Source organism: Pyxicephalus adspersus, chromosome 5 (assembly GCF_032062135.1).
Source record: "Pyxicephalus adspersus chromosome 5, UCB_Pads_2.0, whole genome shotgun sequence".
Classification (NCBI taxonomy): Eukaryota; Metazoa; Chordata; class Amphibia; order Anura; family Pyxicephalidae; genus Pyxicephalus; species Pyxicephalus adspersus.
Window position 1 is genome coordinate 60,080,067 of NC_092862.1, and position 14,304 is coordinate 60,094,370.

General features: G+C 34.9%; 1 protein-coding gene across 9 annotated transcripts in view; it reads left to right on the forward strand.

Annotated features, from left to right (window-relative positions):
• The window catches only part of ATXN1 (ataxin 1), a 171,813-nt gene that overhangs the window by 31,405 nt on the left and 126,104 nt on the right, over nucleotides 1-14,304 (forward strand). The gene's annotated exons all lie outside the window — the stretch shown is intronic.

Sequence of the window (14,304 nt, forward strand, 5' to 3'; positions counted from 1 at the left end):
CGTATAGCACCGATCCTGCACATACAGATAACGACACGATCGTTCGTAGATATTGTACACACAATAGATACGATCGTTTGAGCGATACAGGGAGTGACGTGCACGACAGGAAGTGAACGAACGTTCGTTCGTCACGCATGCTCAGACCATGGACGATCAACGAACGATCGTACACACGAACGATGGTCAACGATCGTCGTCCAATCCGATCCGCCGGTCCGGTCGTTCGTTTCCAACGACTTTCCTCGTTCTTCGGCGTCGTTGGTTACTTTTTGTACGAACAATTTTTGCCCAATCGATCGTTCGTCGTTCGTTCGTCGTTCATTTTGAACGATAAAAATTGGAAGTGTGTACGCAGCTTTAGAGTTAAAGCCTGGACCTCCAATTTAATGATTAATTCTCTCTCACCCATCACTTTGATAGCCTTAGTGTATAATGGTAGCCGGAAACTAGTAAAGTTTAGAGCATTTTCTATGTGCTCCCAAGGTATATTTTCTTGAAAACCTAGAGCTAGAACTGGTTGAATGATGCAGAATAAAAAAGCTCCCCCTTAGTTGGAGTTGGGAAAGGTTTAAAGCTTTATCTCTTTCTATTGAGGGGTTTTCACTGGGTACATTTAACCTGCTTTTTGCCCTTAAAGCACCAGTACCTGTGATAGGAAGTAAAAAGAAATCCCTTACCCATTTCCACTTGAGCAAAATTTCCATTGCTTTCTGTTTAAAATTTTTATGTTTCATGTACATCAATCACTGGACCAAGAAGTGATAACCTTCCTAATAGAGACGAAGCATTAAAGTGGAGTGAGATTCTAAACCCTCCTTTTTTTTCAAAACCTAAAAAATGTGCTACATTTACTGATAAAGATTAATGTGTACTCCCTGGATTTCCTGGATCACACTCAGACTTGCATATCTAATATATCTGACATTCTTCATACGAGCTGGTGTATCTAAAAGCAATAATTGGTTTCCTCAGTGCCCCAGATTCCAACAAGCTTTTAGTTATACTGGGTTTCCATATGAATTACAACAGTTACAAAATATGGCAAAATGTCGTACTAAGCCATTGAGAGGTCACAAATGTAGGCGCTTGGCCCTGGTTTGGTAGAAAACATGCATTATTTCTGCTGTCTGTGTTAGGGCTCATATTAAATATCAATGTACTGTGACATGCAGTACAACTGATTTTTGAAGTTGTGATATAAAAGAATCCTGAGTGTTAAAGGAGAATTTATTTGTGATTTAAGCATAATTAGGGTTTGCCATGACACTTTCTGAGAGGCAGTGCATTCATTGTCTGAGCTGAGAGCAAAGTGTTTTTTTTTTCAATGACAGTGAGTGGTGGTAAGGAAAAAGGCTTCTGAAGAAAAATGCTGAAATTCATAAGAAGCTTGTATGTAAAATTAGATTGAGTGACTTGAGGATGGACTGTCTTGAAAATGTAATAACATACACTGAGATAAAAGCTTAATCTCATAATTAATATCCTGAGTGAACAGGGTTCAGTTTGATATATGTATTCTATGAAATGCCTGGGTCGTGGGGCTTTCCGGATAAGGCGTCTTTGTGTAATTTAATACATAAAAAACCCAAATATATTCTGTTAGAATAGCCCCTGACATTCCTTTCCTCATTATGGATTTGCATAGTTAAATATATATTTGTAGGATGAAATGGCTACTTGCTGCCTGCATATGTTTGTTAGGCATATTGTGGTTAAGGACGGGGAGGAGTTAAGGGGCCCTTTTTACTTTTCATGCACAGGTGAAAGGACCACTTTAAAGGTCCTTGTTGACAGACTTCAGCCTAGTGTCAATGGACACTTTGACATCATCATTGACAGGTGCATTAGACTTCCAGTTAATCTCCTTCTTGCCTGCATTTGACCTGTTTCAAGCAAGTTTTGCATTTAGATTGAATTTTGCATACAGTGAACAAAAGACAGTCTACACTGGCCCTTAAATGCTTTAAAACATCTAAACATAGCTAAAATGAACCAGAGTAGAAGAAAACACATCAAAGTTCATAAAAAAAAGTCATTGTCAAAATTCTGCGGGTGAAATGCAGCACCACAAATGAAAACATTGCCCAAACATTGACTGGACTTTTCTAGCATACACCTGTGTTTTTGAGATGCTGTGAGGCTTTTCTTGGGCTTTTCATTTTGTTGGTCTTGGTACTCGTCGGCATAAAGTATGCTTTCTACTGTATACAGGCCTGTAACTGTAGAAAAATATAACATTGTCACAAAAAAAAACAAAAAAATAAAACAGTTCATTACCGGGGTATGATTTTTTGTCTTTTTTGCCTGGAATATTATTATTCCAGTTTGTAATTCTCCATGCCATCGGCTATATGTAAAATATTAGCATGCTAGCAGTCACATTTTACAGACTACACATTCCTAGAGGACTCTTCATAGATTCAGCTTTCTTGTGAGTTTCAGTGACTTGCATCACTGAGCTTTTATGAAAAGGCACTCACTGTCACCGTGCAATAGAACAAGTGTTACAGCTCTGTGTATTTGCATAGTGCTAGCAGTGTGGCCCACTATGTGGTAAAAAAAAATGATTTCTTCAACCATCAGCTGTCAGGTTTTTTTGTGCAGTGGGGAACCTACTATGTGTACAAATTTATCAGGTTTCTTTATATATATTAATAAATGCAGTAAATATTTTGTTTCCTCCATGAAGTGTGAGTATTGCAGTTTTTTTCTGTTAAAAGTGAGCAAAAGAATATGACAACAGGCATGTAACCATAGAATTATCTGTTATTACATTTTATTTATGTATTGCATACAAGAGCTCAGTTCCCCATTCAAGTAGGACAAGTTATAGGACAATAGTCTTACTTTTACTTTGCCATCTATTCTTGTCATAGTTGGGGTAATCGGCACCTGGAAGGAGCACATCAGCACAAATCAGCCCAGTGTGAACCCTGATGCACATCTCTTTGGTGTCCATGCACATTGCCCATGAATTTACCATAACCTTTCAATGTGTAGTGAATTAATTGCTGACAAGGGTTTTAATGTTAGTGCACCCACAGTGGCCACAGAACAGCAAAGATCATGCAGCATGAATCTATGTTTGTCACCATACTCTGAAACAAGGAGGTAACAAAAGACAACAATGAATGTTGGTAATTCAATGAATGTTACGTAAAGGAACATTGACAGCAGGATAGCTGCTTGCAGACAAAACACCAGGATGTTTCAGTTGTATAAATATAAATTATTATCTGATGATTTTTTTTAACAACAGATGTGAGAATAAAGAGAATAAAGAATATCTAAAACTTGCTAAAAGGTTAAACCCAGATCAGTTTTATTACCATTTGTGTTAAGATAAAGATATTTACTTTCACTTCTTGACCTGACCCATGTCACATCAAATCAGAAAAAATAAAAACTATTTAATTTACTATTGTATATATGTTCATTTATTAATCAAAATGTGAGTGAGAATGTAAAAAATTCATTGGGAAAGGTGTTTCGTATTTCTCTTTGATTTACAAAACCACTTTTTGTGTTGTGTTCGATATATATATATATATATATATATATATATATATATATATATATATATATATATTGATACAGTTGATCATAATTCAGGTGTATACAAAGCACATAGATAGGTCATCAGATATTTGTAGTTGATCACACAGTCACTTTAATTGAACATATTTAAGATTGTAACATAGATTGAAAACATAGAAAGTAAATGACATAGTGTAAGCTAGCATAATGGCAATACAGCCAGCAACCTGACAGGAGCTCTTAGCCCTCACCAGTCCTTACAAATTTCCACATTGCCTTTAAATACGCTTTGAGGAGTAAGTTATATAACTGGTTGTCATTGGCTGTCCTTTGGGTTTGCACATGTTACAGTGCCTTGCCTTATGGCATATTAAATGGGTACCCCTACTACCCCTGTAGATTCACAGAGGTTAGGTGTAACTAATGACAAACCTTTTTAGATAATAGGTGAGGGATTTGAATCATTGGCATATTTTATTGCTGTTTTTGTTCCCATTAGTATGTGTAGTTTTAGTAGTGCTATGTATTAATAGTGCTGTATATAATTTTTGTAATCACCACCGCTAACGTATAACACTGATGATGTGACTTTCAGTCTGTGATAACAGTGGAAGCGTACACACAGTTGGCATATTTTTGTGTTCACTGTGGCTGCCCACCTTCTTTCGCTTCCTGAACAAAAGTCATTGTTACTGAAAATATTTCAGTCAGTACTACACATCTTTTCATCTAAAGGAACATTCATTTTCTTGTCTCTATTTTCTGCCCTTAATGTTTCTAACAACCAAACATTCCACTTAACAACAGGAAGGTCACTATATTACAGGAAAGCCTTTTCTCGTTGAATAGAAGGCACGGTGCACAATATTTTTCAGGCTGTGACTGTGATTCTGAATGCAGACTGTATTTCAGAATGCAGACTGTAAAATTGTTTTTTTTTTTCATTACTGGGCTAAAAAAGGTGTAATAGTCACAATAACTCCTAAAGGCATTTCCAAGAACAAGGTACAGCTTACTAGGGTTGGGTGACTGGCAAATTTGCAATTAAATTTTTGAGCAATGTATTATAAATGCCCATTTCTAAACATTGTTAGCAGAAGCAAAAATAAATACTTGAGCAAACATGAAGATAACGTAGTTTGTACAACATTTATTTCTTCACTTATTATAGTAAAAATGAAAATATGCATATTAATATTTAGTATTTTTATTTTGAGGTGACAGGTGGAGTTTTAGACATTTTCAGGCCATGTAAAAAGGCTGGTGTTTTCATTACTTATTACCTTATCTACATTACTTATACGTAAGTACAGGACAGTCTGACAAACTGAGCCTCAAAAAGATTGTTGTCTCTTGGTCTCTGGGTTTTCCATAATTTGCAGATGATGGGTAGATGATTCATAGCCTATATATATATATATATATATATATATATATATATAGAGAGAGAGAGCGAGAGAGAGAGAGACCATATTCAGTAAAAAGACATATGACTATTTTAAGGTTACAATTCACAGCTATTACAAAATAACGAAGATTACTAATTCTTGTTGCCAAGGGTGGTAATGCTCCTAGAAACCTGCCCCAAGGTTTTCTCTACAGATTTGCCTCTCATGGTTCGGGAAACTTCAAAAAACAGTTCAACTTCAAAAAAAAGTTTTTAAATATACATGTATGTGTATCAGTCAAGGAGTATTTTAAAGATCAGTAGCACCAGCTAAGGTTAATCAGGGCTTTTTATGATGCCAAATGGATCAATATATCTTCTTCTGTTTATGCCCCAAGTCGGCCAAGTTATCGAGTTTCAAGTAATGTACAGTACATTTATACACAACACCTTAACAGCGTAAGGATATCTGTTTGACCCTTATTGTTTAGCTCTCAATAGCTTACTGCATTGTCTAATTTATATAATGTGGTTTATTATTAATATTAATAATAATAATAATAATAATAATATTGGTATGCATTTTTGGGCTAATTCCCTGTAGGAAGATTTTACTAAAAGCACATGCATTGCCATGCATGTTACATTGTGTTGCTTTTTGGTAGCCAATTCATTTGAAAGGGCTGCAGCACATTGCATATAAGCGTTGGGAAATACTACATTATTTTGGCACACTGCAGTGAGTTGGTAAGATGCGTTTGTAACTCAGTACACCAATGCATGCCTTTTTGCATAGAAATATGTACATTAATGAAACTCATTAGTGTGAAAGACCTGTTAAAGGATCGACAGAGCATCTGTGGTTAAAGAACCTAGCATGGTACATAAAATATCAGAGCATTAGATAAAATATGCCTTATACAAACTGTAAGGGAAGTTAGGGATTACCTACAAATACTTTGGATCTGTGCATACTTCAGGGCATTGTGTGTGTCCGTATGTGTGTGTTTATATATATTTATATATATAAATATATATATATATATATATATATATACACACACATACACATACATACACACACACATATATTCAGTATGCAGTTGAATGGGGTATAATTTTGATATGGCAGAGGTTTCAGCTGTGACGATGCCTGGTTAGAGACCTGGAATATCCTTTTTTATTTTATAATTGCTATTGTGATACAACTGTGAGCATGCCTGTGCCTGCGCATAGGAAAGTTACATACTCTTGTGTTTGTTTTTCAAATAATCCTGATAATACAGAGACTATTTCAGATCTTCAGTGTTTAGTCTTTTAAATCTCCTGGAATATGTTTCCAGCAGAGGGCCACAGTTTACAGCAGTAAACCCACATTCTGTGACTATCACATAGCCTTGTACAGGCTGTAGTTAGAAACCTGCTAACAACCCAGACAATTCAGCAGGTGACTGTGAGATAAAAAAAGCTCACTGAAGTTCACTTTAGGTAGAGCATGTGACATTTACAGTGTTAAGATAACAACAACCTTACAAAACATATTTACAATATTGTTGTGATGATATTATCATTCTTTACATGCCAGATTACAATGGAACACAGCATAGACCGGTGTATAGAAAATAAATTAGTTTCATGCAGAAAAGATTTGCAGTAACACCAAACTTCTAAAGCAGGGACAGGGTGGATTCCATTTTCCTGCAATTCTTCCTTTTAACTGGAATACTATGAAAAGTCTGAAATCTCTGTAATTGTTTGTCACAAGAGAAAAAATGTCAAAGCAGGCAAAAACGGTATGTTTGAATGATGTAGCATGCACATTTTAAAGCAGTACAGTATATACAAGCATACAGATGATACGTTTTGGATTTTTTTTTCTGCCCTCTTTTACAAGAACAAAGTAAACTGGAGACTAAATGAATATATGCTGGAGCATATGGAGGTGGATCTTAAACACTTTATAAATCTGCTCTAAGATGCGGAAAGCTGACCTTTGACTGGTTATTATGGACAAAATGCATACATGTTGTGAAGCAAGAGATATTATATAGGGTTTTGTGTACAGGAGTGTCTAAAAACATAACTACCCTTGTTACCTGCTGCAAGCAATGTTAATCCTGGCAATAAAGGCATTCCTATTTGACAGGATGCAAGTGGGTTAGACTTGGGTTAAACCCAAGGCAATCAAATGTAGCAAACTAAAACAAAGTTGTAGAGTAGCCTACAGAACGGTTTGTGTCAAAATAAGGTGATCGCAAATACCTTAGGTTTGTCCTTTCTTAGGAAGAACATTTAGTTGTAAATGGTTAACCTTTAAACTTTAGTAACTTTTATATGAGATATCACTATTCCCTGTGATAGATCCTTCTGGAAAGAAAATATTTTCCAGCATGTAATTGTGTCAATTAATCTTTTTTGTCTTTTATGATTCTGTAACAATGTAACCTTTCCCCTTCTCAGTCACTACATCTTGTTATTATGAAACTTTCACAAGTTCCGCTTTCTCAAGTCATTTTAAGATGTGTACACGTTTTCAGGCTTTTTGAACTTCCCACATACTTTACAAATGTTCCGCATATTATAGTCAGTATTGTCCATACTGAATTAGAGTCACAGTCTTAGTTTGTGTATTTAAAATTTGTGGAAAAAAATACAAAAAAGAAGATATACCAAACTGAAATATGCTAGCCTTAATAGAATAAAAGGTGAGAATATAGTAACTGCATTTTTCCTGTATATGGTTAGGCATCATCCACCATAGCTGGAGAAAGGGGGGCAATCATTGTATTTGCCGGTCCCATGAACATATCTGATTTAGCTTTAGATTCCTGGAACATGTTCTGCTTCAACAAAAGAGGTGAAGAGACTTATAGTAAATCCATAGTCAATACATTTTTAGAGGTCACTTAAGCATAATAAACTTCTCTCTGATATTATAGGGGAAAAAAATCAATGGTATTCATATAGATCCAGAAATGAAATGTAAGTCAACATGTGAAATGATTTTAATGTATATCTGCTAAGAAAGAGAAGGAGAGAAGAGACAGAGTTCACCGAGGCACAATATTGACTTCCACTCTCCTATTTCCTGGTCTTGAAATCCCAAATACAATATTAAATACCAGACTATGCAAAAGGTAATGACACATTCATCTTATGAATTTTATAAAATGTAAGTTACAAAATATTTAATGAATATTTAAATACTTACTTTCATTTATAATGCAACTTTTTTGTCTTCATAGTAGCGTCAAACCTTGTTACGACTTTCCACCCCCCACAAATTTTCTTTGGGCCTGCATTATGATAGGCTGCTTCATTGGCCAATAGGAACTTGTGCAAAAGAGGAAGGGGAAGAATGTGTGAAAGCTCTGCCTATCAGAAGGGACTGGACTATGGCCGGGGTTGCTGTAGTTTTTTTTCCCCACTGAGTACAATCCTGCTGAGCCTTATCAAATAAACTTATTCTTCCAGCTGCTACTTTACTATCTAGGGATGTGATTCACCATTGGTGCTTTATAAAGATGTAGTAATAAAAAGGCAGAAAATGTCTGCTATGGCCCTTATCTTTGGTTCATGTACTGTCCTGATAATATATTGTACATTGGAATGGATGTTCCCAACTGTTTCCTATAACTAAACAAGTGATAAAATTACATTATATAGCAGCTGACCTCTAAGCAAACTTTTAATACAATTCTAGTTCTTTGAAACTATAGAGCCACGCATGCTTGTGATGCTGAGAACTGACATACTGTAAGAACAGATAAAGAAAGAGAAGCGAGCCCAGGGCTATCTTCATTATTAAAGTGACATTCTTTTTTCAATGCCAAGCCTATGCATTTCTGTGGTAGCATTTTCCTCATGTGGTAAATATATTTTTTAGTATCTAGCATTCTCTCTTTATTAGTGGCAGTTGCTAGGAATGCGGAGATATAAGTATGCATTCTTCCTTTGTCTAAACATAGCCATCAACACCATGCCTCTTACTTTAATTAAGGTCAGGGCATATGCCATGGGGCTGTAAAAATATGAATTTCTAATGGCATAGTTGTGTATCTTAATATTCATAACTCATGTTGGTACTCTGGTAAAATATGTGTTTATTAATTTCTTAAGTGTTAGCATTAAAGTTTAAAATATGGACCTAATTTGGGTTTGTCTAACTCTACCCTTAATTTTCTTTGGTTGTCCTTCTACTATCCCGAAGTCTATCCTTTGTGCATGATGCCTTGTCAACTTCTATACAGTAATCTAGAATTGCCATTACATGTGGAAATGGAAATGAAATTAAGAAAGGGAGATAATCAAATTGTATTTAATGTAACTCAGGCATTTTATAAATTTATTTCTAAGTATTCTAAATTGTTTTTATTCTACAAAATAAAATATTATGTGTTAGTGATAGCTTTGCAAAGCATGTCTTGTTACAAATTTAGGTTAAGGTCAGACAAGTACTCTTTCAGTTCCTCCCACTTATCTCAAACTTTGAGTAGTAGTATCCTCTTCAAAAAATTGTTTTCTGCTGAGGTTCTCTCTAACCAACCACGTACCTCCTGCCCTTTGTGAAAAACAGGATGCTTTAAGCTCTTCACTTCATTGTTTTGTACAGAAACTTTAGACTTCCCCACTCTGCCTTAGCGTATCAGGTTCAAATTATAGTCATAATTTAGTCCCCAAAACTCATGGGTCAAGGGGTAATTGTACCCAGGGGAGTTAAACCCTAGCTAACAGCATATCTAATTAAGTAGATTTACTTTGGGTATATTATGGAAAATGTGAAATTCTCAAACTGGCTTCTTCATCTGTTTTACATATAATATACTATACTACTATATGAGTAATGTGTCTTACTTGTTTTTTTTTTATACTCCCATACCTCCCTTTTTACTTTTCCTTGTGATCTCGTGGTTCCTTGTGATTACAGTGGTTGACTAACTCTAATAACTAATAAATAGTTATTTATGTTGTATTGCAAAGATTTTATTTAAATTCTTTGCAGATTTTTTCTTATTTGTTCTGTTGAAAAATGGCGCATACATTCCTGCCACTTCCTACTTCCTAAGTAGGAGGATGTACTTGCTGCAGTATCATGATTAGTTCTAATTTTGTATTAACATATCTTCACTTAGTAAGTATGTTGCACTGGTGGTTCAGTGGTATAAATAAATGAATTGCTGTGTTCAGAGCTCAGAGGCTGCTACACTAGCAACCTTTAAGTAAACAGTTATGTGTGTTTATGGCCTTACCGCATTTCAGGTACCAGGTTTTGCTTTTTGAATAGAGCAATTAATCATAGTATTAACTTTGATAAATTTATTTGGTTTGGGCTGCCTTCAATTTGTGCAGTCAATGGTAAAGCAATGGAGTACAATAATATCCAAGCATTAGGTGGCTCTTAATACATGATAGCTGCCTTTGACAGTCTCATGCTACATGTAAACATCTTAGACGGCCTTTTTTTAACATACAAGAAATTTATAATCAGAGTTTTTTTTTTTTTTCATCTGCTAGCAGTCTTTGACAGCTCATTGTTACATACTAAAGCAGAAGTAAACTCACCTCTCCTCACTCTTTTGGCTAATGCTGACATCTTGATTGGCTAGACCAGAATTATTTCACATCTGTTCATTCACCCAGATTTATTGTGAACGTACACTGAACTGTCCAATGTACATTCTACATTGGACAGTTCAGATTGAGAAAGCACACAGAAGTTTGTTTTACTGCAGAAGAGACATTGCATTAATCCAAAAAAATAAAAAAATAAAAATAAATACCAAACAAAAAAACAAAACAATATATCAATATATCAATATATATATATATATATATATATATATATATATATTGTATGTTATAATAAAGAAATGATTATGTATCTATTGCAGTTAGCATATGTTGCCACTTATAATCACGTATAATTTTGTATAATTCAACCTACAACAAGTGCAATATAAGTCAAGTTATCTCTGACACATTTGTTATTCTGTTCATCATGTTGACCAGTGAAGAGTTAACGAGCATCCATTACACAGCAGATTATTGCTACTCTGTTTCAGTTGTAGGGTGGAGCACTTGTATGCTTAGCATGTTGCTACATGTTTCTTCTGGACTGTAAAAGATTCACACAACTTGCAAAGAAAGAAGCATTCCAACCAAGTAATATAACACATTCAGAAATGTAGAAATGATAAAGTTTCCTAATAGTAACCTTTAGCTTTATATTCAACAGCTGCTTTCACATATAGAACTTAACCTCTGCCTAACTAGACTGTAGCTATGTTGGTTTAAATGGGTCATTGTGGTCTAATTAAGCATCATTTTATACAGCAGTGAACACAGAATTTCTAAGCACTGGTAATCCCTGCTGTGCGGAGTTTACTAGTCTATTTTTAGTGCTCTAAGCACAGAAAGAAGAATTTAGTGTCCCAGGATCACCAGCATCTGTCATTTCACTTGTTGGGGTTTTTACTTTAGTAAAAAAGCAACTGGTTTTATCAGCAGCCTACAGTAACATTGTATAGTGTAAAGTATAGAACGCTCAGGTCAGATTGGCACACACTGTCTTTCTTGCCTTATTTCATTTGGAACACTGGTTCATTTAAAACATAACGATATGAATAAAGTAAAAATGTAATATGAAAGTAAGGGGTAGATCACAAGACTATATCCTTTAGAGCTTACTCATCTAAGGGTAGCCTTTGCCGCACTACACTCCTAGGTATACATTTTGACAATATCTGCATGAGTCTGAATGTTGTCCTTGTGTTTTCCTAGGTTTTCTACTATGAACTTACTTTCTTTACCCAGCCCATACTGTACTGTAGTCATAATTTTACAAATCTGGATTGTCTGCATAGAGAAAAACTGCATTTAGGCCTATAGACAAAAGCTTAATTTATGCATTACTATGAGGCACCAATACATAGCAAAAGGATGGTTGGTGGTACTATTAGGGTTAACTTATTTATAACTCTGATTGTCTTTCAGTTGTGGAAATGATTTTATACTGACATCATAAACATGTGAAGGTTCACTGTTGTCCGATTATTTGAACGTTGAACCATTCAACACTCAGTTCGGTATCAGTTTGATTAAAGGATCAGCATAACATGCAGGCATGCTATACAACTGTACTTTTTTAGACAGGTATATGACAAAAATTTTGCCTGGACTTGATAGGAAATGTAATATATAGGGGTAGCAAAAAACTGTTTTGTAGTATTTTACCGTAGAATGATTTGTACCTTTTTTTACATGACATTAATTATTTATCTTAGACCACAAGCAATTTGTATGCAATAACAATTGTTTGTGTTAGTTCTGTTGTTTGTCTCTACATGTCTCTGCCTTTCTAGTCTGGGGTCAAATAGGTAGTGAACTGCCCACTCACGATGACCATTTAAATTGGTTGGCACAGGCCTGCTTTGTCGGTCCAGGGACCCCCTATGCAAACCAGATTGGGATCTGTGAGTACAATGAGATGAAATATTGTGTGTAGATAGGCTCCCCAAACCTGGTAAACTTAAGGCATTAAGCCATACATTAAAGCACTGGTAAATCAACTCTCTTACCCATAACATGAAGATACCTTGATGTATAGTAAGATATAATGATATATTATTGACAGAGGTGTTAACATTTAAAATGCTGTTTTAACATTTTGAAGAACTTCCTTCTATTGATCAGGGTTTTGGTGGTCCATGCCAGCTTCTCCAGAATTTCTATATAATACCAAAGAAGGCAATAAAAATAGGAGTTTAGCAATTGTTAGGCAATAACATCAGAGTTTATTTGTAAAAATCAGACTAGTGGAATATACACTTTTATTTCTTTCTCTGTTCTACTATACCTATTAGTCTTTACCGAGGAATCATGTGTAAACATGATCATAGTGATCAGAGCGTGATTATGAACAGTTACAGCTTCTTCATTATTTTACATTTTTCTCTTCCCTGCTGTAAATACTGCTGTATTTAAAAAAATCAGGAAATGCTTGGATGCTTATGTGTGCATTCATTTTTTTTTTCTTGGTAAGGTCAGCTTCCTCAAACACCACTGAATAACAAGATGAGTTGTTATAGAAACTCATGTTTGATTACATGTGTGGCATTTCCTGTCTTTCTTGGGCTGCTAAATGAAGCAACTTTTATGGAGTTTATGGAAACTTTTAGTACTGTCGTTTTAAAAGGGACACAACCTTGACCTTAGATATTTCTGACATTCATATTTATATTCAATTTTATGAATAATTTTATAAAATATTTTTCTGACATGAAATGAAAGTTGGACTTGACCCATCTGTGCAGTAATATGGGTAGGTTAATTTTACAGCTTACACTGTGTCATGTAGTACCCATGATTTTTGGACTGTACTACATCCTTTAAATCCACAAATCCACAAAAAAAATTATCACGCATGGATCTGCTTGATTGATACAAATCAGTTAGATAATTTAGGTAAGTCCTTATATTACATAGTTTTGGTGAATCTAAAAGTGATTGTATGTTTTTTCCTAGTGAAAAATATAGCGTTCATTTTTCCACTCCAATGCTCTGTGTTGGTATAGCTGAGTAACAGCCGCACCCCTCATCACAAATCGTCACACAGACTTGTAATGCATAAAAAGAAAGGGAAAATTGTAGACCAGTTTTTTAATGAATATTGAGGGCACTAGGTCATATTTAGAAATCAACTGGTACACACAGTTTTATTTAGGCTTTCTGCACAATTTCTAAAGCAGTAAAGTGGAATTGAGAATACAAAATTAAAGATGTATTTGTATGTGTGTACATCTCAGTCTCTCTGACCGATATGTGTTTCTTTGACATTAGTTCTGTTTTAAATGCAGAGCCACCCTTTTGTAGCCAGGCAGGTAGCACTTACAGACAAAGAAAGCCAGGCAATTGTATCATCCATATTTGTTTCCTGACTGGAGAATTTTCATAAATTACTCTTACATGCACTGGACCAAGGACAGTTGAAATTTACTGCTCTCAGAAGGGTTATAACTTTGGCAAATTGTACACAGTCAGATGAGTCTTGGCATGGCATAGTTTGATCTGCTGGTATTTTATTTCAGTTTTCAGCAGAATTTTACCAGCAAAAAAAAGTTGACAATAATGTTTTGGGAATTTTTGCATTTTATATGGTATACATTTGCCAAGCCTGATCAAAGTCTATGATATTTTAATGAAAGAGGAAAAAGTGGCTTTTTGTGGCAAATCAAAAACAAAGTTTACTAGACTATAAAATTTATAAAGTTTTTAATTATATGATTTTTCTATGTCAGGAGACATATGTGTTGACCAACGGAGTGTACTGTAGGCTGCTCATACAAAGCTTTCATAAAAAGTGTCTAATTTCCCTATGC